Source organism: Lissotriton helveticus, chromosome 4_1, assembly GCF_964261635.1.
Source record: "Lissotriton helveticus chromosome 4_1, aLisHel1.1, whole genome shotgun sequence".
NCBI lineage: Eukaryota > Metazoa > Chordata > Amphibia > Caudata > Salamandridae > Lissotriton > Lissotriton helveticus.
Window position 1 is genome coordinate 217,858,701 of NC_136063.1, and position 24,438 is coordinate 217,883,138.

Sequence of the window (24,438 nt, forward strand, 5' to 3'; positions counted from 1 at the left end):
CAAACCCAATGATAGTTTTATTACCATCTGACACCTGTAATAGGACTGCCCCTAATCCAACATTACTCACATCCTTGATCAAAATTGACTTTTTTTTAAAGTCAAAATGTCCTAGTGACGGGGCATTGGAAAGACTATACTTCACCTTAACAAACGCATCCTCACATTGAGCATTCTATTCAAACACCATTCCTTTTTTTAAAAGAAGCCTCATAGGTTCCAATAAATCAGCAAATTAAAGCACAAACTTAGAACAGTATTCAGCAAGACCTAAAAAGGACTTTAATTGTTAATAGGAGAAGGAGCATCTCTCAGAGCCTTCACAATATGACTCTTTGGTCTTATACCATCTGCTGAACTCTGATGACCCAAATAGTTGACCTGACTCAACCTTATTTGACACTTCTCCTTTTCGAGTGTCAACCCACACTCAGAAAATCTACGCAACACTTCATCCATCAACTGATCATGTTCCTCAAATGAATTTCACACAATCATGATGTCGTGTTGAAAACACAATACTTGTAAATAACAAGGGTTCCCTGTTAAAACAAATGACAATCAACCCCTAGGTCAGGGAATAAATCTGTGGAACAAACTACCTAGGCAGTAATTCTAATTCAAGGACCAGCTCTAAAGTTGAACAGTTTCAAGGTCGTAACAAAGTTTATTACAGGCACATAAAAAAATACATGTATCATACATCAATAATTAAAAATATACCTTCCATAGAAAGTACATATACATAAATAATATCATAAAAAATTCGTGGACATAAAGGAATAAGTTGTGTGTCGACGCGTTTCGGCGACCAGCGCCTTTCTCAAGACAGATTACAACTTTCTGAAAATAAAAACAGAAATGAATATATAGTTTGTAGTCACTCATTTCAGTGTTATTCATACATTGATTGAATATTTAAAAAAAACAACCTATATGCACAATATAATTTCTGTGAACTCGAAAGAACTGTTCAACTGACTGAGGTCCTAAAATAATGTGAACATAACTGATAATCTGACAACATCGCATAACATGCATGACATTACATAACCTCTATTGTAGCTTTCTACTATTGGGCTAAGTGCTGTGATCTTTGAATAACAATAGACAAGAATGATACATGATTTAACTGTTACATTCGCTAATATTTGATGGAAATTGTTGAACATTGAAAAGCCATTACTTATTTATAGCGCATGTCACTCTGTGACTATGTTTTACATTTGCAAAGTCAGGATTGATCTTTTATTCATAATTTGCGTTCTTATATGTGCCTCTATTGTGTAGTAAATAAAGTAATAGCTATAGATTGGTTTCGAAAAGAACAGATAAGGAAAAGGAAAATAAAAGAAAATAAAGTGGAAAGCCCTAGAACAGGTCTCTTGGTCTGGTGCTACATAACTTATGGCTGTGCTACTCTTCATTGCTATTGTTAATGACTCAGATGCTAGGGGATCTCTATTTTAAAAGGGCTACGAACACTTCTAGTATTTATGGACACAGACTGCTCATATCTCTATTTGTACTGATGTAATGATTACATTTTTAGAATTACAAAATTAGATATATGTAGATTTGGTTGCACTTACCAAAAACAGAAGTGAACTAGACACAATAATTCACGACACAGTGGTTAGAATTTCAACACTGTGGGGATCCATGTGATTCATAAAACTGAGTTACCATTTCTGTGTGAGAATAATTCTGTAATTTTTTAGTCTTGCAAAAATTCACGGCTATCACTTAGTTATTTTATTACTAGAAGATCGTTGTGATCTGGAAAAGCATAACTAACCTAATCAAATAAGATTCTAGTTATAATATCAAAGACCGGTACACGGATACTTCAGCACATTGACTAGTTGGATCTTTATTCCCAGGATTCAAGGACTTCCTGCATAATAAATGCAAAAATTACAAAAAATACAGTCGAGCTTGAACAATACTGACTACTGGGAGAATCTATGCTCCTAGGCTAACTCCTTACCTGCACACGGAGATCTTAGATTACGTCGCCTCCCCAGTCTATTTATTATACTTGTCAAGCTTGAGGATACCAGCGTTGTCTGAAATGCGATAAGTGAAACACGAGGATTAAAAAGAATATATTAAAGGACTGGCGATAGATTGTCTAATACTCCTTAATACGTTCTTACCCGATAATTCGAGCAGTCACGAATGTCTTTGTTTTCAGATAGGTCGCTGTCTAATACTCAATGTACTACAGGTGGCAGTTCTCAGTTACAAGCCTAAATGAAAGAAACAAATGCTTCGTTACTGCTATGTTCACTAAGTGCCTATCGTGAACAATCGCCTTCTCTACGTCTCTTAATATGCGTAATCCATTGCATACCTCAAATATAGGCTCCTTGCGTCTCGGCGTTGTAGCGCGGTGTGAATATACAAAGTATTAAAACGATAGAAGCCACTCGAGTGAATCCTGCCGGGTGAAAAAATAATAATATGGTAAACACTTGTGGTTCACGGTCGGGCATCTTTTTTCTGAACTGAAGTCAGAAAGCTTGACTTCTAAGTCAGAGCGGGGGATTTTTAAGTAATTTGAGCGCTTGACTTCTAAGTCAAAACGGAGGATATTAAATAGCCGGCACTATAGCTTACATACCTTTAGTTTCTTAGATGGAAACCGCATGGAGGCGAACTTCTTCCTCGGTCAGGGTCCTTGATGCAATAGCGGTCGGGCCGATTGCGCGCGTATTTATATATGCACATGTGAGTGTAATTAGGCTGATCCTGACGAGGCTAAGAGTGATGAAGCTCAAAGAAGGACTCCTCTAATGGGTAGTTAGACGGAAAGCAGCCGACTTGGCTGTGCCTTCATCTACAGTTGGATATCATGAGCTGCTGATTTCAAAATACATTAAAACCACTATTCGCCAGTCTGAAAAATAAACAGACGGCAAGGGTGGTAAAGTAAATCAGCGACAACAACGGCGAAGTGATAGGAAATAACGTTCTCGCATTACAACAACCGATTGTTGGCTATTTACAAGGAGGTATCTATTTATGTGGCCCCTTATATCCAAATTATTCTGTCGCTATGTATTTAAAAGTAAATAAGCGACAACAACGGCGAAGTGATAGGAAATAGCGTTCTCGCATTACAACAACCGATTGTTGGCTATTTACAGGGAGGTATCTATTTATGTGGCCCATTATCTCCAAATTATTCTGTCGCTATGTATTTAAAAAATCGCATTTTCCCATGGAATTTCGCTGTTTAGCCCCTCGCGGAATGTGTTAAGAGAGAAAATCCAGAAGACTTCACGCTTCTTACGTATTGCCTCACCTCCTTTGTCGTCACTTATGTTGATTTTTTCTAAAATTCGCCAAGTGAAGTCATTGGGACCATGGCCATGGTCTAAAAAATGTTTCACAATTGGCGCAGTTGTTTTTTTGGTTCTCACCGCTGAGCGATGTTCGGTCAGTCGTGTCTGAATTGCACGAGATGTTTCGCCCACATACCCCAACGGACACGGGCATTCCAAAAAGTATACAACATTAGAAGTTCTGCAATTGAACATCCCTTTGACACTAGCAGTGTATCCATTATGAGTGAACGTTACTCCTTCATGGATATTTGTACATGATTTACAACTAGAGCAAGGGAAGGTGCCTTTTACAGGGTTGTCTCCTGTCAGCGATTTCTGTGCTAAATGCTGAGAATCTCCATGACTTTTCATTCTTGAATGGACAATGTAATCTTTAATGTTTTTATTTCGCCTGTGGGCAAACAAAGGTTTTTCCAGTTTTGTTGTTCCATTACTATTTAGAATGTGCCATGAGGAGTTAATTACTTGTTTCACTTTAGCATCTACTGTGGAATGCCGCGTGATACAGACTAGTTTGCTGGCTTCTTTTGTTGGTTTAGATCTTAACAAACAGTCTCTATCGTAATACCGGGCTCTCTTGTACGAATCTTGCACTAATCTATGGGGATAGCCTCGGTTTAAAAATTTCAATTTCATCTCTGCCGCCTGTATGTCGAAATCGTGGAGATTAGTGCAGTTCCTCCTCACTCTCAAAAATTGAGAGAAGGGGATGCTTTGTCTCTGATTCCTAGGATGGAAACTACGAAAGTGCAGGAGAGTGTTCCTGGCCGTGGGTTTTACAAAAAGATCTACTTTCAGTTTTCCTTCTTCATGAAAAATCCAAATGTCCAAAAATTCCAACTTCTCAGAACTAATGTGGGAAGTAAATTTCAGATTAGGATCACAAGCATTAAGCCATGCTAAAAAGTCATCCAATGCTGGTCTCCCATCGGTCCAGACAAAGAATATGTCGTCTATGTATCTGGACCAATGGGAGATCGACTCATAAAAGGGCGCTACTTCATTATGAATATGTCTAGCCTCAAATTCAGCCATATAAATATTTGCTACAGAGGGTGCCACTGAAGCCCCCATGCTGACTCCTTTAGTTTGTCGGTATAGTTTTTGTCCGAACTCAAATATGTTCTCTGTAAGAACCATGTGGAGGCATTTCAGCAAAAAGGTCTTTGGGCAGGGTACAGAGTAGAGGTCTATAAACCATTCCACTGCTAGCAAAGCTTCTCTAATGGGGATGTTACTATAGAGAGACTCAATGTCTAGAGTGACAAGGAGATCTCTGGACGGGTTAAAACTAATACTCTCTACTTTGTTAATCATGGCACCTGTATCTTTGATGTAAGATGGAACATTAGGTATGAAAGGGCATAAAAAGGTGTCAACATATTTGGAGAGACCCTCAGTGGGTGTGCCAATCGTAGAAACGATCAGCCTGTATGGGGGATTTTTTTCATCTTTATGGATCTTTGGTTGACCATAAATGCAGGCTGTCTTACCTGCATTAGTATTTAAATAGTCAAACTCTTGAGTGTTTATATCTCCATTTTCTAACGCCTGGGTGGTTATTAAGCGAATATCTTTAGTTATTTTGTTGATAGGATTATGCCTTTCTGATTGGTAAAATGTTTGGTCTTCCAACATTTTGAGCATATTGAGCTCATATACCTTAGAATCAAGGACCGCTATGCCCCCGCCCTTATCACAACTCTTGATTGTGATGGATGTATCTGAGGCAAGGTCGTGAAGGGCAGCATGTTCCAATTTATCCATATTATAAATTGGTTTTGGGATAAAACGAATAGTTTTTTCTAATTTTTTGAGAACGACTAATTCAAAAGCCGCTACCTCTGGTCCTATCTGATCGAGAGATGGACTGAATGTCGATGGGAGTCTAAGGGTAGCTGGTTGTACTGGTAGGGAGTCACTTGTTTCATTTTGGAAATACTTTTTTAATCGGATTTTCCTAAAAAAAGATATTATATCGCTATATAGTTCAAAAACATTGGTGCCACAATGGGGTACAAATGACAATCCTTTTGATAAGAGACTGACACTAGATTCATTTAGGGGGGTATCGGAAAGGTTAAATATGGGAATTACATTCCCGGTTTCCAGTATTGTCTGTTTCTTGTCTCTCTGACAAACTGAGGTTCCGGCTGTTGGTATTGGTTCTGGGGGTCCTGTTGATAATGATGCTGGGGTTTGTACCCTCCTCTGTTTTGTGTTTGGAACCTCACTCTGGATCGGCCGTGGTGACCACCGCGGTTGCCTAAAAAAGGAGTCTGATTTTGGTTACGTTTGGCTTGAGCAGAATTGTAATTGCTATCTGACTCATAGAAGGCATCTTCTCCTTCTCCACCTGAATCTGATGATGCAGAAAAATTATTAACCCTCTGTTGTTGGTTTCTATTGGTATCCATGTAGTGATTTTGCTTATAAAAATCAGATCTCAAATATGGATAGGCCAATTCTATTGAATAAAATCTTTTCTCTTTAGTTAGTTTGTCGTTTTTCCGTTTCTCTAAATAACTAACAAAAGATTCTACTTCTTTATTAAGGTCTTCTAATTTTTTCATAGTCTCTTCTAGATTACCAAGTTGCTTAATGGCTTCTTCTAATGTTTCTATTTCTTTTTTGATGTCTGCTGCTAATTCTTTGGCAGTCTCTACTATGAGCATCATTAAGTCTCGCGAGCATCGACTCGCGATCATGCTCCATTTTTCTATAAAGCTGCGGTGATGTACAAATAAACCAGGAATGTTTCGTACTCGTAAGCCCATGGGAATTATGCCCGCTTTGAGATAGGCTAGCATAAATTCGCCATGGGCTTCCATTCGTCTTAATTTCTTTTTCAGGTTAAATAATTTATTATAGTCATCTTGTCCTCTTTGGGTGTTGGAGGAGAAGTTTGTTGTATTTGTGACGGTATTAGATGTGCCTATCAGTAATGCAAATTCTGCATCGGAGAAGCCAAAGGTTTGAATTTGTGCCATCTCGCAGTTAGATGGTGTAGAGGATGTCTATTTGCTCAAAAGATGAAAAGGGGAATTAATCAGTAAAAGTTCTGAATAGAAGCTAGAAGAGACAGATAAAGTAGAGAATTGTCTTTATAGAGGGTGCAGCACTCCGCTACCAATGTCAGTAAAGGTTTAAGGAAGCAATATAATATATAAAGAAAGAACAGTAAACCCTACACAGACAAGCTGTGGGTACAATACTTGTAAATAACAAGGGTTCCCTGTTAAAACAAATGACAATCAATCCCTAGGTCAGGGAATAAATCTGTGGAACAAACTACCTAGGCAGTAATTCTAATGCAAGGACCAGCACTAAAGTTGAACAGTTTCAAGGTCGTAACAAAGTTTATTACAGTCACATAAAAAAATACATGTATCATACATCAATAATTAAAAATATACCTTCCATAGAAAGTACATATACATAAATAATATCATAAAAAATTCGTGGACACAAAGGAATAAGTTGTGTGTCGACGCGTTTCGGCGACCAGCGCCTTTCTCAAGACAGATTACAACTTTCTGAAAATAAAAACAGAAATGAATATATATTTTGTAGTCACTCATTTCAGTGTTATTCATACATTGATTGAATATTTAAAAAAAAAAAAAACAACCTATATGCACAATATAATTTCTGTGAACTCGAAAGAACTGTTCAACTGACTGAGGTCCTAAAATAATGTGAACATAACTGATAATCTGACAACATCGCATAACATGCATGACATTACATAACCTCTATTGTAGCTTTCTACTATTGGGCTAAGTGCTGTGATCTTTGAATAACAATAGACAAGAATGATACATGATTTAACTGTTACATTCGCTAATATTTGATGGAAATTGTTGAACATTGAAAAGCCATTACTTATTTATAGCGCATGTCACTCTGTGACTATGTTTTACATTTGCAAAGTCAGGATTGATCTTTTATTCATAATTTGCGTTCTTATATGTGCCTCTATTGTGTAGTAAATAAAGTAATAGCTATAGATTGGTTTCGAAAAGAACAGATAAGGAAAAGGAAAATAAAAGAAAATAAAGTGGAAAGCCCTAGAACAGGTCTCTTGGTCTGGTGCTACATAAGTTATGGCTGTGCTACTCTTCATTGCTATTGTTAATGACTCAGACGCTAGGGGATCTCTATTTTAAAAGGGCTACGAACACTTCTAGTATTTATGGACACAGACTGCTCTAACTAAAGAGAAAAGATTTTATTCAATAGAATTGGCCTATCCTTATTTGAGATCTGAGATCTGATTTTTATAAGCAAAATCACTATATGGATACCAATAGAAACCAACAACAGAGGGTTAATAATTTTTCTGCATCATCAGATTCAGGTGGAGAAGGAGAAGATGCCTTCTATGAGTCAGATAGCAATTACAATTCTGCTCAAGCCAAACGTAACCAAAATCAGACTCCTTTTTTAGGCAACCGCGGTGGTCACCGCGGCCGATCCAGAGTGAGGTTCCAAACACAAAACAGAGGAGGGTACAAACCCCAGCATCATTATCAACAGGACCCCCAGAACCAATACCAACAGCCGGAACCTCAGTTTGTCAGAGAGACAAGAAACAGACAATACTGGAAACCGGGAATGTAATTCCCATATTTAACCTTTCCGATACCCCACTAAATGAATCTAGTGTCAGTCTCTTATCAAAAGGATTGTCATTTGTACCCCATTGTGGCACCAATGTTTTTGAACTATATAGCGATATAATATCTTTTTTTAGGAAAATCCGATTAAAAAAGTATTTCCAAAATGAAACAAGTGACTCCCTACCAGTACAACCAGCTACCCTTAGACTCCCATCGACATTCAGTCCATCTCTCGATCAGATAGGACCAGAGGTAGCGGCTTTTGAATTAGTCGTTCTCAAAAAATTAGAAAAAACTATTCGTTTTATCCCAAAACCAATTTATAATATGGATAAATTGGAACATGCTGCCCTTCACGACCTTGCCTCAGATACATCCATCACAATCAAGAGTTGTGATAAGGGCGGGGGCATAGCGGTCCTTGATTCTAAGGTATATGAGCTCAATATGCTCAAAATGTTGGAAGACCAAACATTTTACCAATCAGAAAGGCATAATCCTATCAACAAAATAACTAAAGATATTCGCTTAATAACCACCCAGGCGTTAGAAAATGGAGATATAAACACTCAAGAGTTTGACTATTTAAATACTAATGCAGGTAAGACAGCCTGCATTTATGGTCAACCAAAGATCCATAAAGATGAAAAAAATCCCCCATACAGGCCGATCGTTTCTACGATTGGCACACCCACTGAGGGTCTCTCCAAATATGTTGACACCTTTTTATGCCCTTTCATACCTAATGTTCCATCTTACATCAAAGATACAGGTGCCATGATTAACAAAGTAGAGAGTATTAGTTTTAACCCGTCCAGAGATCTCCTTGTCACTCTAGACATTGAGTCTCTCTATAGTAACATCCCCATTAGAGAAGCTTTGCTAGCAGTGGAATGGTTTATAGACCTCTACTCTGTACCCTGCCCAAAGACCTTTTTGCTGAAATGCCTCCACATGGTTCTTACAGAGAACATATTTGAGTTTGGACAAAAACTATACCGACAAACTAAAGGAGTCAGCATGGGGGCTTCAGTGGCACCCTTTGTAGCAAATATTTATATGGCTGAATTTGAGGCTAGACATATTCATAATGAAGTGGCGCCCTTTTATGAGTCGATCTCCCATTGGTCCAGATACATAGACGACATATTCTTTGTCTGGACCGATGGGAGACCAGCATTGGATGACTTTTTAGCATGGCTTAATGCTTGTGATCCTAATCTGAAATTTACTTCCCACATTAGTTCTGAGAAGTTGGAATTTTTGGACATTTGGATTTTTCATGAAGAAGGAAAACTGAAAGTAGATCTTTTTGTAAAACCCACGGCCAGGAACACTCTCCTGCACTTTCGTAGTTTCCATCCTAGGAATCAGAGACAAAGCATCCCCTTCTCTCAATTTTTGAGAGTGAGGAGGAACTGCACTAATCTCCACGATTTCGACATACAGGCGGCAGAGATGAAATTGAAATTTTTAAACCGAGGCTATCCCCATAGATTAGTGCGAGATTCGTACAAGAGAGCCCGGTATTACGATAGAGACTGTTTGTTAAGATCTAAACCAACAAAAGAAGCCAGCAAACTAGTCTGTATCACGCGGCATTCCACAGTAGATGCTAAAGTGAAACAAGTAATTAACTCCTCATGGCACATTCTAAATAGTAATGGAACAACAAAACTGGAAAAACCTTTGTTTGCCCACAGGCGAAATAAAAACATTAAAGATTACATTGTCCATTCAAGAATGAAAAGTCATGGAGATTCTCAGCATTTAGCACAGAAATCGCTGACAGGAGACAACCCTGTAAAAGGCACCTTCCCTTGCTCTAGTTGTAAATCATGTACAAATATCCATTAAGTAGTAACGTTCACTCATAATGGATACACTGCTAGTGTCAAAGGGATGTTCAATTGCAGAACTTCTAATGTTGTATACTTTTTGGAATGCCCGTGCCCTTTGGGGTATGTGGGCGAAACATCTCGTGCAATTCAGACACGACTGACCGAACATCGCTCAGCGGTGAGAACCAAAAAAACAACTGCGCCAATTGTGAAACATTTTTTAGACCATGGCCATGGTCCCAATGACTTCACTTGGCGAATTTTAGAAAAAATCAACATAAGTGACGACAAAGGAGGTGAGGCAATACGTAAGAAGCGTGAAGTCTTCTGGATTTTCTCTCTTAACACATTCCGCGAGGGGCTAAACAGCGAAATTCCATGGGAAAATGCGATTTTTTAAATACATAGCGACAGAATAATTTGGAGATAATGGGCCACATAAATAGATACCTCCCTGTAAATAGCCAACAATCGGTTGTTGTAATGCGAGAACGTTATTTCCTATCACTTCGCCGTTGTTGTCGCTTATTTACTTTTAAATACATAGCGACAGAATAATTTGGATATAAGGGGCCACATAAATAGATACCTCCTTGTAAATAGCCAACAATCGGTTGTTGTAATGCGAGAACGTTATTTCCTATCACTTCGCCGTTGTTGTCGCTGATTTACTTTACCACCCTTGCCGTCTGTTTATTTTTCAGACTGGCGAATAGTGGTTTTAATGTATTTTGAAATCAGCAGCTCATGATATCCAACTGTAGATGAAGGCACAGCCAAGTCGGCTGCTTTCCGTCTAACTACCCATTAGAGGAGTCCTTCTTCGAGCTTCATCACTCTTAGCCTCGTCAGGATCAGCCTAATTACACTCACATGTGCATATATAAATACGCGCGCAATCGGCCCGACCGCTATTGCATCAAGGACCCTGACCGAGGAAGAAGTTCGCCTCCATGCGGTTTCCATCTAAGAAACTAAAGGTATGTAAGCTATAGTGCCGGCTATTTAATATCCTCCGTTTTGACTTAGAAGTCAAGCGCTCAAATTACTTAAAAATCCCCGCTCTGACTTAGAAGTCAAGCTTTCTGACTTCAGTTCAGAAAAAAGATGCCCGACCGTGAACCACAAGTGTTTACCATATTATTATTTTTTCACCCGGCAGGATTCACTCGAGTGGCTTCTATCGTTTTAATACTTTGTATATTCACACCGCGCTACAACGCCGAGACGCAAGGAGCCTATATTTGAGGTATGCAACGGATTACGCATATTAAGAGACGTAGAGAAGGCGATTGTTCACGATAGGCACTTAGTGAACATAGCAGTAACGAAGCATTTGTTTCTTTCATTTAGGCTTGTAACTGAGAACTGCCACCTGTAGTACATTGAGTATTAGACAGCGACCTATCTGAAAACAAAGACATTCGTGACTGCTCGAATTATCGGGTAAGAACGTATTAAGGAGTATTAGACAATCTATCGCCAGTCCTTTAATATATTCTTTTTAATCCTCGTGTTTCACTTATCGCATTTCAGACAACGCTGGTATCCTCAAGCTTGACAAGTATAATAAATAGACTGGGGAGGCGACGTAATCTAAGATCTCCGTGTGCAGGTAAGGAGTTAGCCTAGGAGCATAGATTCTCCCAGTAGTCAGTATTGTTCAAGCTCGACGGTATTTTTTGTAATTTTTGCATTTATTATGCAGGAAGTCCTTGAATCCTGGGAATAAAGATCCAACTAGTCAATGTGCTGAAGTATCCGTGTACCGGTCTTTGATATTATAACTAGAATCTTATTTGATTAGGTTAGTTATGCTTTTCCAGATCACAACGATCTTCTAGTAATAAAATAACTAAGTGATAGCCGTGAATTTTTGCAAGACTAAATACTTTCTGTCTCTATTAAAAATTACAGAATTATTCTCACACAGAAATGGTAACTCAGTTTTATGAATCACATGGATCCCCACAGTGTTGAAATTCTAACCACTGTGTCGTGAATTATTGTGTCTAGTTCACTTCTGTTTTTGGTAAGTGCAACCAAATCTACATATATCTAATTTTGTAATTCTAAAAATGTAATCATTACATCAGTACAAATAGCGATATGAGCAGTCTGTGTCCATAAATACTAGAAGTGTTCGTAGCCCTTTTAAAATAGAGATCCCCTAGCGTCTGAGTCATTAACAATAGCAATGAAGAGTAGCACAGCCATAAGTTATGTAGCACCAGACCAAGAGACCTGTTCTAGGGCTTTCCACTTTATTTTCTTTTATTTTCCTTTTCCTTATCTGTTCTTTTCGAAACCAATCTATAGCTATTACTTTATTTACTACACAATAGAGGCACATATAAGAACGCAAATTATGAATAAAAGATCAATCCTGACTTTGCAAATGTAAAACATAGTCACAGAGTGACATGCGCTATAAATAAGTAATGGCTTTTCAATGTTCAACAATTTCCATCAAATATTAGCGAATGTAACAGTTAAATCATGTATCATTCTTGTCTATTGTTATTCAAAGATCACAGCACTTAGCCCAATAGTAGAAAGCTACAATAGAGGTTATGTAATGTCATGCATGTTATGCGATGTTGTCAGATTATCAGTTATGTTCACATTATTTTAGGACCTCAGTCAGTTGAACAGTTCTTTCGAGTTCACAGAAATTATATTGTGCATATAGGTTGTTTTTTTAAAATATTCAATCAATGTATGAATAACACTGAAATGAGTGACTACAAACTATATATTCATTTCTGTTTTTATTTTCAGAAAGTTGTAATCTGTCTTGAGAGAGGCGCTGGTCGCCGAAACGCGTCGACACACAACTTATTCCTTTATGTCCACGAATTTTTTATGATATTATTTATGTATATGCACTTTCTATGGAAGGTATATTTTTAATTATTGATGTATGATACATGTATTTTTTTATGTGACTGTAATAAACTTTGTTACGACCTTGAAACTGTTCAACTTTAGTGCTGGTCGTTGCATTAGAATTACTGCCTAGGTAGTTTGTTCCACAAAGTGTTGAAAAGACAATACTCTGTCAATTCCCTTAAAAATATTTTGCATAATACGTTGGAAAACAGCTGAGGCTGACGCCAACTTGCACTGTTAATTCTTCATAAGAAGCGCATATAAGAAAAATCTTGATTTAACTTACAGAAGGATTGTTAATTTTCTTCTTCAATTGTAAATTTTCTTCTTCAGTAGTGCTAAATCAGTTTAGCATCGTTCCAGATGTGATGGTTGAGCCATTTTCCTGTACTCTGCAAAGGTCCTCGTCGCCAATTTATGTAGTAATCCACGCAAATACTTTAAATACATTTCTGAAGTATCTTTAATGGAGTACAAGATATCTGCAGCAACCATCAGCAGTCTCACCAAGTACTGGTTTACATTAGAACATTCACTGTGATGCAGTTCCACTGCATCATGACTGCATCATACAATTCTAAATATTACTACACATTACTGTTCTACTTTCTTGAGTGCATTAGGCTGTCTCTATTTTTACTTTTAGAAAGTTGCCATTTTCTTGCTTAAACCATGTAATGTTTTCTGCCTGTCCCCGGAATACACATCTGGCTTCGTTCATTCCCTCTAGACAGACACACAAATGCTGAGTAGGTGTGACTGAGCAGCCATCTGCATGTTGATGGGTCATCCTGGGGCAGGATAAAAGGGAGGAGCTGACACATGCTCCTGAATAGGGCTGTGTCTGTCCCCACACAAAGGGGTGCATACCTCCTTGTAGCGAGTCTATGGCCAGGGCAGGAAAGGCAGGGCCTTGCACACTGCAAAGCATCTCTTTGAAGTCTCCCTACTCAAAAGGCTCACATCAGTATAAGTACTGGACCTCTGGCATCAAGCTTTTAGAAATTTGCAGGAACCAAGGACACTCTATCAGGAAGAAGTGCTGCTGCGCTATACTAGGGACTGACACTCTGCCAGCTGATCACTATGCTGTAGGAGGGACTGCCAATTTGCTACCTTCTTTGCTGTGCTGGCCTACTTCCTGCTGCTTCTTGCCTGGGAGTGAGAAGCACTGGACCTGCTCTCTACAGTCTTGCACCCACGTTATCCATAGGCTCATTGTGCTGGCATGCCTCCTGTTCCTGAAGTCTAAGGGCATCAAAGAACCTTCAGCTGCTGGACTCTGACTAAGTTGAATCCTGCCCAGCCAAGAGGTGCCGATCCAGTCCTGGGCCTTGAACGAGGTCTCAGCAGCTGCTTTCCTGCAGAAATCAATGCAGTGCCAAATTTGCACTGATCGGAACCAATGAAGTGTCCTTTGATGCCGAAGCAGAGCCGATCTGACGACATCCCTGCGCAACTTGATGATGACACTGTGCCTGCATTGTAAGGGGTCTAATGTAATTTCAGCCCTTTAGTTTCTACCTCAGGTCCCTGTTCAAGGGCAATATCCCTGCTTCTAATGGATCTTCACCATTAAGTTCTTTATGAGTTAATACCAACCTGCCCAATTCAGCTGGTAAGAGTTCGTCTCCGTGCATGGGTGACATGGGGCAATGCCAGCAGAATTCAGACACCATTTTGATTCTTAGCTGGAACATTGCAGGCCTTGCTTACAAATCTAAACTAAATGTAATATTGTGTGTCTACAGAGACCTAGAACACAGCCTCAGACTGTTACCTTAATGGTGTTCTTTTATTCTCTGTCCTAGCTGTTGTAGCTGTTTCTTCATCTCATGGGAGAGTAAGAGGTGAATTTCTTATTTTGGGCTCATTAACACCAGTTTGTACAGCGACTATGATTCACACTGGTTTGCCAAATTTAGCAGCTGCTCTGTTGAAGATTTCTAACTCTTCCAGTCTTTTAGTAGTTCATATTTATAATGCTCCTTCCCTGTCTTGATCCTCTAGCCATGTACAGACCCTCAAATTTATGGGGGATTTTTTGCTTAAATCTTGCCTGGAGAACAATGTTGTCATCTTAGCTGGTGCTTTAACCCGCCTGGTGACATAACTAACACCCTAAGGGGGATATTCTCAAGAACGTATGATAATTACTGCAAATTGAGCCTAACGCAACTCTTCATATCGCAGTCTATCGCGAGAAAATAATGCTGTGTTAACTAAGTATTCACAACACAGCAGTACCATCCGATATGCGCACAAGATTGCATCAAATGTCCACGATAGAGTCAACGCGACGCTGCAAAATCTGGAACACAAACGCAAAAAAAAGTTGTGAAGAGGCCAATTGCGATACAAAAATTGGTGAAAACCAGCGCCAGGCCAGCAATTCACACACGTCAGGCAGCAAAAATCACCATGAAAAAAGAAAAAGAACATACAAATAAATGCCAAACAGCAAAGCACAATGGATGTTGCCGGAGCAAGTACAGAGGACAATAAGAACCCCACATGCCCCCCGGAGGACCAGCCAGGGACCTCGGGGTCAGGGAAGGGCAAGGAGAAAAAGGGTAGGAAGAAGCGGTTCAGTCCGCAGGAAAACAGGATCCTGATAACGGAGGTGGTCGAACACTATTAACAACTGTTCGTCACCTCTACTGTGTCATTGGCAACAAAAATGGACTATGGCGGACCATCGTGGACAGGGTGAATGCAGTCGGAGTGCCGAAGAGGACAATGGAAGCGGTCAAGAGGCGCTGGAATAACGTCAAGCACAAAGCCAAGCTGAAACTCATCAACAACCGGAAGGTAGCAATGCAGATTGGTGGTGTGAGTCCTGTGCCCCAGGAGGAGCTGGACGATATGGAGGAAATGGTGTCCACAGTCATCAGTGGGGAGACGGTGGCAGGCGTTGGGGGACCGAACACTGCTCAACATGACCTGACACAACAGCACCAGGGTGAGTGACGACCAGGGACTGGGTGGACAGGGGGAGATGGGCACAATGACACACATGTGCAATTCAATTAAGTAGAGCACATCTGTGGACAAACCATGCCCCAGAGCCCCAACTCCCACCAAGAGACCAATGTACCCATATATGCAACATCTCAGCACTGTATAAGCACAGAAGTCAAAGGCACCCCGCATGAAATGTCCACTATCCCCCATCAAATAGACAGCTCTTCCCAATCAGCCACAATGTACACAGTCATGCAGTATGTATGGAAACATATACAATGCGACAACATACATGTGAACACATTGTTAAACTGCATCTCCCTTCACATTGCAGAGGGACAATCAACACCTCATGCAGAGCAGCCCGAGCCTCTCTTCTCTGATGATAAAGAGGACCACCACAGCTTTGACTTCAACGCCCTCCAACAGCTCGTGGAGATCCTCTGCACCCCACCTCCAGGAGCAGGGCAGCCCAGCTGCTTCTGGGAGACCCCACCCCATGCACAGACCATACAGCAGGTAGCAGGCAGCATCCACCACCATGACCGCCTCCCAGGACCACCACGAAGAACACATGGCCTACTAATGCTGTGTGTTGGTGTGCCAGAAGAACCTGGCTGAACAGGTGCAGGTCGGCTTCGACCACATGGCAGCCAAACTAGATTCCATACGTGGGTGTCCAAGTCCCATCAGGGAATACTCACGTTCCCTAACGGACTCCCAAAGTCCGCTCCATGCTCTCCAATGGACCATGGCCAACATCTCTGGAGCCCTGACTCAGAGACTAGAACAACTGTCCAGTCAGAGTGGCTCTAGCGGTGTCACCCGGGATGTTGGGACACATGCGGAGGTCAATGGAGGCCATGGAGAGGACAAAGGCTTAAAAAAGGCTGCCACAGCTGCACACCAGCGAGAGGTAGTTGGGTTTCTCATTGACCTCAGGACCATCCTCATGGCATTGCTGCAACAAGGCGTGGCGCTAATGCATGCTCCTGCTACTACTACATCCACATCTCCGCCCCCTGAAGTGCCATTGCCACACAATGCGGCAGACATTCCACCTCCGGCCACTGATGTGTCACCGCCACACAGTGCTGGAGACAGAACACCACCACCCACACATGAGGCACATGAAACAGCAGAGGACGAAGATGCGGATAAATCTGCCATTGTGGTGAGAAGGACACAGTAGCATGCATCTCTGCCATGGGACCTGTTTCTGCTTGGTTCTGCCCTCTGCATCATCACCTTCCACTGTCTCCCGGTACATTCTGTGAAGCTCACCTTGGACCTAGACATGGACTGCCATATTCAGTTTGATCACCAATGACACAGTAATTAGACTGCGGGCTGAACTCTTCCTCTTTCTTTGGCCTTGTCATTCCCTGAAGGATTCTGGCTGGCCCCCCACGGGCCATCATTGTAAAGTGGGGTTTGCATGGCCCTGTACTGCTCTAGCAGGAACACTCCACTGAATGTGCATTAAACATTCATAATCACACAGATGTGTCATGGCTATGATCTTACAAGTGTGGAAGTATGGATGAATGTGGGTCAGTGATTCTCCCTTACCTCCATGTTGCTCGTGTTGTGGGACTTGGGTCACAGGCATGGGCGTCCGCAGACATTTTTCCTGGGGGGGGGGAATGTTAACGTCATCACCATCCTCCGACATGATGTGTGCCAGGTGGGGCACAAGAAACACTGGGGCGCATAACTGGGATAGACTCAATTAAATGCCAGGAATCCAGGACATGTGACTGACCCTGCCACAGGCCAACAAACACCACCTGTTGGGAAAATGCTAAACTTTCTGACAAGGTGCTTTATCTCTGTCTGCTTGGTGTGCAGACTTCCGGGTCCTCGATCCAACACCAATCAAGGCTGTCTTCAGCACGATTCGATTTTTATCAGAATACTTTAAAACAGCCTATGATTAAAGCACGTGATTAAATATACTGTATGCACAGTGTATGTTAGGGATTATTTGTAGCACACATATTTACCAATATTGGCTTCTTGGTGCTAGAATTCATGATAAATTTTATCCAATGTTAAAGCACAACGTCAAAGTTAGTAATAAATAATGCAGCAATCACACACGCTAGTGATGCGCCAATGGGTGCTCCCTTTACTAGAATTCCCCGGGCATTGCTAAATTTTACACACATTCAATTAATTTATAAAAAATAAAATGTATAGGTCCAAATGTTAGCTATATTTTTCTAAAGAAACTTCGAGTACCGCTGCGTGTAGTCAATTTCAAACTGACAACGTGTGCACGTTTAGGGATACAATAATGGCCAGCTCCCTTATGCAGAAGCACGGCACCGTAAATGTGTGGCACATGCGGCGCCCGCAGCGGAGGCACATCACAGGTCCAGGGATTCTGAGTCTTACACAGTGGTCAAAGTGGGGGTAAAAAAGTAGAGAAACAGTGGGCAGAGAATCAGAGGGCAGGAATAACCCAAGGATTGGATCTGAGGGTGGAGCCAGAGGTGTGGCCAGAATGCGCAGACATCCCAATTTTTAGTATTTGTTTGGCATTTCACTGTCCAGTTTAATCAACCAATGAATACACATGATCATTTAAGGTTATAATGAGTTATTGACATTAAAATATATTCATAAAGTGGGATATGCTTCTAATCAGAGAATGTACCAAATACGATAAAATGTGGAAACACAAGCCATTTGTCTCTGAGCCATGGAGTTTCTGTCATCAGCACTACTCCCTTTTTCCACAACAGCAGCTCAAACATGAAAGGCAAAATATCCTAGTTTGCAAATGTTTTCTCTAAAAGGATGGCTCTGTCATATTTGCCTCATAAAGCAAGATCTGCTGCATGATCTGACCATTTAAACAAATAAATTGTTTGTAGCTCAAACATATCAGAAGTTGATGTAAAATGTGACTTGTGTTGCTGCGGAGTAGATGGCTTATTGTGAAGGTTGACTGGTCACCTTTCTCACTGCTGCGTTTGTATGTTACACTGGTACTAATAAGGCAAAATCTTTCCAGAGACTGTTAGCATGTGTACACACGTCAAAATAATAAAATATCTGAAATTATACTGTATTACGCTGCAGCCTTTTTTTTAATGCATAATTTAGTCAACACTACGGCATAATGTTGTCATCCTTTGCTGCATAATTAATTCCAGTGGCCCCGCAGCAGGCAGCACATGTTAAAAGTGCTTGTGAATGAAGCAGGGAGACTGTGAAGTTTGCGAACTTAGTTTGGTGTGCGTGCAAATCCTGCATTGCCAATCCCTGGTGAGTTGCAGCTACTACTGCTGAAACAAGGCCAATGGAGGTACCTATGGGTGAGGCAGACTTGCCTCAAGGGCAGGGCCAGCCATAGCACTGGTGGTGTCCTGTGCATTAATGTTTGTTAGTGCCCCCCAATGCCTCCAAGAATCCATAACCACTCTCTCTCAGGTGCAGTTAATTTGATTTACAGCGCCACTCATACCATTGTAGAGTGTCAGAGCACTTTACATCACACACATTACACAGAGACAATCAATATGTGTGTAAATCATTGTATATAAAATGTTACATAAGACTAAGGACTACAAGGTGTAGGAGTCACATGACAACCATACTTGCAGCCCGTATAGTTTTATGGTAATTGTCTGGAGAAACACAACACCCGGAATTTAAAACGTAATACCATGGTTGGGGGTTCTCCTTAATAATCAGAATTGATTTCTGTCCAAAAGAACACTTTTTGTGACATTAGGATAATCTAAGAGGGGGGGGGGGGAGGGAACATAACGCTCTAATTTATGCTTTGCAGTTTGTATGCAGCTCTTAGATGACAGTTCATACGCTCTGGAGCCTTGAGCCCGTTACTTTTTGGTTGTTGCCCTGATCTTTGGCCCTTGACCCTCCTTGGTGGAGGTCCAACTGCAGAAACTCGTGGCCGTTGCCCCTCCCGGTTTTCACCGCAACAAGGGACCACAACTCCCATCAGTCCCTGGGCGGTGCAGGAACACCGCATCATTAACTGAGCACCAGGAGGTGCATAAAACACCAGGAGGCCCCACGCAGCGCAGGACGCACGCGAGACGCGCGCGGGCGTGCCCGGGCCAAGACAGGAAGGGGCTGGGCTGGGCCGCCCCTCTTTCGTCTGGACCTCTGTGCCATAGGGAACTGCAAAGGAACCTGGGTTAGTGATTAAGACTTTCTGTATGAAACTCTATTGAGGGTTGCTTTCTTAGGCCCCGATGTAGGTAAATCTAATTTACAGACTCATAAATACCGAATTTTACTGATTCGGTATTTATGAATCTGTAAATTGGAAGGAGGCAGATGTAGGTAATTTTTTATTTACTGATTTACTGATTCCTATGGGCCTTGAAGCCCATAGGAATCAATTGAAAATACCGATTCGGTATTTACCGAATCGGTAAATACCAAATCCTGGAAGGGGGAACGGGGTGTCACTTTGACACCCTGTAGCACCCCAATTGCAGGCTTGTGTGCCATGTGGCACACATACATGCCCTAAGGGCATGTCTGTGTGTCACATGGCATAGGTGTACATGCACAGATGTGCATGTACACTGGAATTTGGTATTTTACCACCCAATAGGATTGGGTGGTAAATACCGACTCCTAAAGGGCCTGTGGCACTCTTTGAAGTGCCCCCTACATCTTTATTTACAGAATCGGTAAATTTACCGATTCAGTATTTTACCGATTCTGTATATTTACCGAATCGGTAAATATACCGATTCTGTAAATGAGATGCCCCCTACATGCCAAATCCAAAATACCGGTCGGTAACGTCCGAAATCGGCCGTTACCGACCGGTAAATGGCGACCTACATCTGGCCCATAGTTCTTTCTTACTAGCTGGGACTATTTGCCAACAATGAATAGGGGTCAAACTAAAGGGGGATTAGGCGTTGTAGGGATTCTTGACGCATTTTTTATCAGGGCTGAATCTGAACTACTCCAGAAGATTGAGAAGACCCAAAAAAGGGTGTCCTTGGATTTCAACAGGGACCCTGTGGGATCATCCCAGCTGGGGTCGGTCTTGGTAGTAGACACAGTCGAAACAAGAGGGGCTCAAAACACACATGAGGCTCAGATACACCAACCAACCCATGCATCTCTGGTTGTAGTACTGGATGCCCTACCCCCCGTGGCGGAAAACTCGCTCACTAATCAATCCACCCCCTCAAAAATCCTTACCCGTCAGCAACGTCTAGCTCCCGCAGGGAATGGTGGGGTTGCTGTTAGCACCAGTATTGCATCAAAGAAAAGGAAGGCAGGCAGTACCCCAGTTACCACACATCAGGCCAGTAAGGTCTCCAAAACTAGAGGCACCCAGGGGAGGAAGGGCCGCTCACAAAATATTGTCACCCCAAGCCAATACATGTCATCAAGCATGATCTTACAGTCCTCCCCCACGCAGGCTCAGTCTGATATGGAAAATCGCATCATAGCGAAATTAGAGGAGAAATTTCAGTCCATACTTAACTCCATTTTTTTTAACTTGAGGACATAGACTGTAGATTGTGTAAAATTGAGAATCACTTATTGTCAGCCCAAAGCATTGTGGTGGGGGAAGGGCTAATAGGGTCAGCTGACAGGAACAGGGAAGAAGTTACGGGACAAAATATATCATTTAGGGGATCCAACACAGGGCAAATTACAAACACTCAAGCCCCTATGGTAGAAAGATGTATTAGGGATCCCGCCCGTGTAAACATGCGCTCCAGACAAGATCTAAATAAGAGTGTACTTCGTGGTCTGGCACAGGGAACAAACCATCGACCAAACCGAGCCAACCAGTTTAATTTACCCCCTGAGGCCACCCCTCTCACTGTTATTTTATCGAATGTCCCCCCTTTGCGGCAAGGTATGGAAAAACAATGGTCATCACTCAGAAATAAAGCCCTCCATCACTTGGACAATTTAACTGGGTTGGGCAGCTGCCTCTTCAGAGATTTTAAAATGATACACAGGATTCCCTGGATTGGAGATTCTGTGAACCTGAATAGCGGGGATCGTGTGGTGCTTAACTTTGGGTCCCCGCAAATTGTTAAATTGATCCTTGAGAGGGCAGGGACAAGGAACCTAAGGGATGTAGGTATTAATATCTTACCCCTAGGGTTCTTCTATCGTAACATAGCACCAACAGGAAGAAGCAGGACAAATTTGACAGACGGGGCCCAAATTCGGGGACCAAATGAGTTTACTGTCCCGACGCACAATAGATTTGCGACACTCACTAACCTTGAAGAGGTAGATTGACTGGGTCTCCCAGAATCAACAGAGATTAACATGGATAGTGGGATGACGGCATATAAGGAGCCTCTAGCATCAAGCGCCCCGACAAGGAACACTCATGTAGGGACAAGGATACTTAGCTGGAACATCGCAGGACTAAGTAACAAGTCCGATGACACTAACTGGAGGGACTGCCTTAATGAGTGCGATATTATTGGGCTGCAGAAAACTTGGGACATTAACAATACGTTTCTTTTGGATGGCTACACAGCATTTTGGTTACCAGCAGTTGCCTTGTCTATGGGGAGGGGTCAAGGGGGGGCTACTGACTTTGATCTCTTTAAAAATCGAGGGCACATATACTAAAGTGGAGACTGGCACACCTTATTTTTTTGGCTGTACAAATTTTAACCAAGGATGCTGGTATGTGGCTCATTGTTAATTTTTACAATTATTTTGATAAATCTATTTTAAATGAACATTTAGTCAGTCTACATGATTTTTTGGAATCATATAGTAAAACAACTACAAATTGCTATTTGGTTTTTGTGCTGGGTGTTTTTAATGTTCATTGTTGCAAAGGAAATTGTTACGTCTGGGATAGTCTAGGACCAATTGATCAAGAGAATATACATTTTGAGCACTCGCCACAGGGAACTTATCTGGAGGAATTGGTGGCAGAAAACGATCTGAGCTACCCAAAGCTAACTGAAGGGGAAGAGATAGTCCCAACTTTCATGGGTAAGGGCCTTGGGTCAACCATTGATTATATTTTTATAAGTATGGCAGTGGCCAATAGGGTGAGTGGGTACAGGGTATCTTGGTCTGCTTTTAGTAACCACAACCCTGTCACATTGACCCTGGTGGATGATCTAAAGAAAAAGGAAAAACCCAATAGAATAGCGAGCAATTTAGATATACGGCCAACAGACCAAGCGCGTCGACTAAAATGGTGCCGGGTGGTGCCCCATGAGTTTCATGATAACCTATTAGCCAAGGTTGGTCATGAAATGTCCATTTGTCTGACAGAGGGCATTGTGGATGAGGAGATTTCGATGGCATACTCCAAAATCTGTGCCCAGATTGACAGGGACCTTAAATTGCCATACAAAGGTCAAGACAAGGCTGGGGAGACATGGTTTGACCACAACTGGTCCGTAGCCCACCGGAAGTTGTTGGCAGCACTGAAATCCACCACACCTGATAAATTAGCCATAGCTGGCCTAAGGCAAAATTACAAAATTGCTCCAAGGAAGCGGACGAGGGAAATCTGGGAGGAGGCTGGAATGTGCTTTTATCTATTGATGTTGTTAACAATAGCGCAAAATTCTGGACAGTGGTTAACAGGCCATTTTTTGCTGACTCAAGTGATGGTGAGCTTGACTGTGGTATTCAGGAACAGGTTTGGCACAATCATTTAAAACAAGTCTATGACGGGAAAGATACCCGTGTTAATCTGGACCTCAACACTGAAGAATATACCTTGGGCCAGATGTAGGTGGCCATTTACCGGCCGGATCGGCCGTTACCGACCGGTAAATGGGTTATTGGGATGTAGGGGGCCAATTTTACCGAATTGGTAAATTTACCGAATCGGTAAATTCACCGATTTGGTAAAATACAGAATCTGTATTTTTACCGATTCGGTAACTTCTAGATGTAGGTGGGACTCTTCTGAGTCGCAAAGGCCTTTCAGATTCGGTATTTTACCACCCAATCCAATTGGGTGGTAAAATACCGAATCCAGGTGTGCATGCACATGTGTGCATGCACACCTATGCCATGTGACAGACAGACATGCCCTTAGGGCATGTCTGTGTGCCACATGGCACACATTCCTGTATTTGGGGTGCTAGAGGGTGTCAAAGTGACACCCCCTGCACCCTTGCTGGAATCGGTATTTACCCCATCGGTAAATACCGATTCGGTAATGCCCATTGATTCCTATGGGCTTCAATGCCCATAGGAATCAATGGGCATTACCGAATCGGAATTTACAGAATCGGTAAATACCGAATCTTAACGATTCGGTATGTACCAATTCTGTAATACCTACACCCCCCACCCCCTCTATTTTACCACTTCCTAAATACCGAATCGGTAAAATTCGGTATTTAAGAAGTGGTAAAATGAAATTACCTACGTCTAGGCCCTTATATTTTACTGAGTTAGAGGTATCTGAGGCGATAATGCAGATGACGAGCAATAAGGCACCTGGACCGGGTGTGCCGGCAGACCTCTTTAAGTCCAACAATAAGACATGGTCGAAGATTTTGTATAATGTTTTCGTCAATGCCTGTAAATTGGGCCTGCCTAACACATGGGCAAAGCCCGTAATAGTCCCTATTTTTTAAAAAGGCAATAGAGGTGATCCCAGCTGCTACCGCCCAATATCTCTCATTGACTCCTCAGTTAAGGTACTAGGAAGGGTGCTATTAAGCCAACTAACAGGCTGGCTGGAGGAAACTGAAACATTATCAGTCTTGCAGTATGGTATTAGAAAGGGCATGGGCACGATAG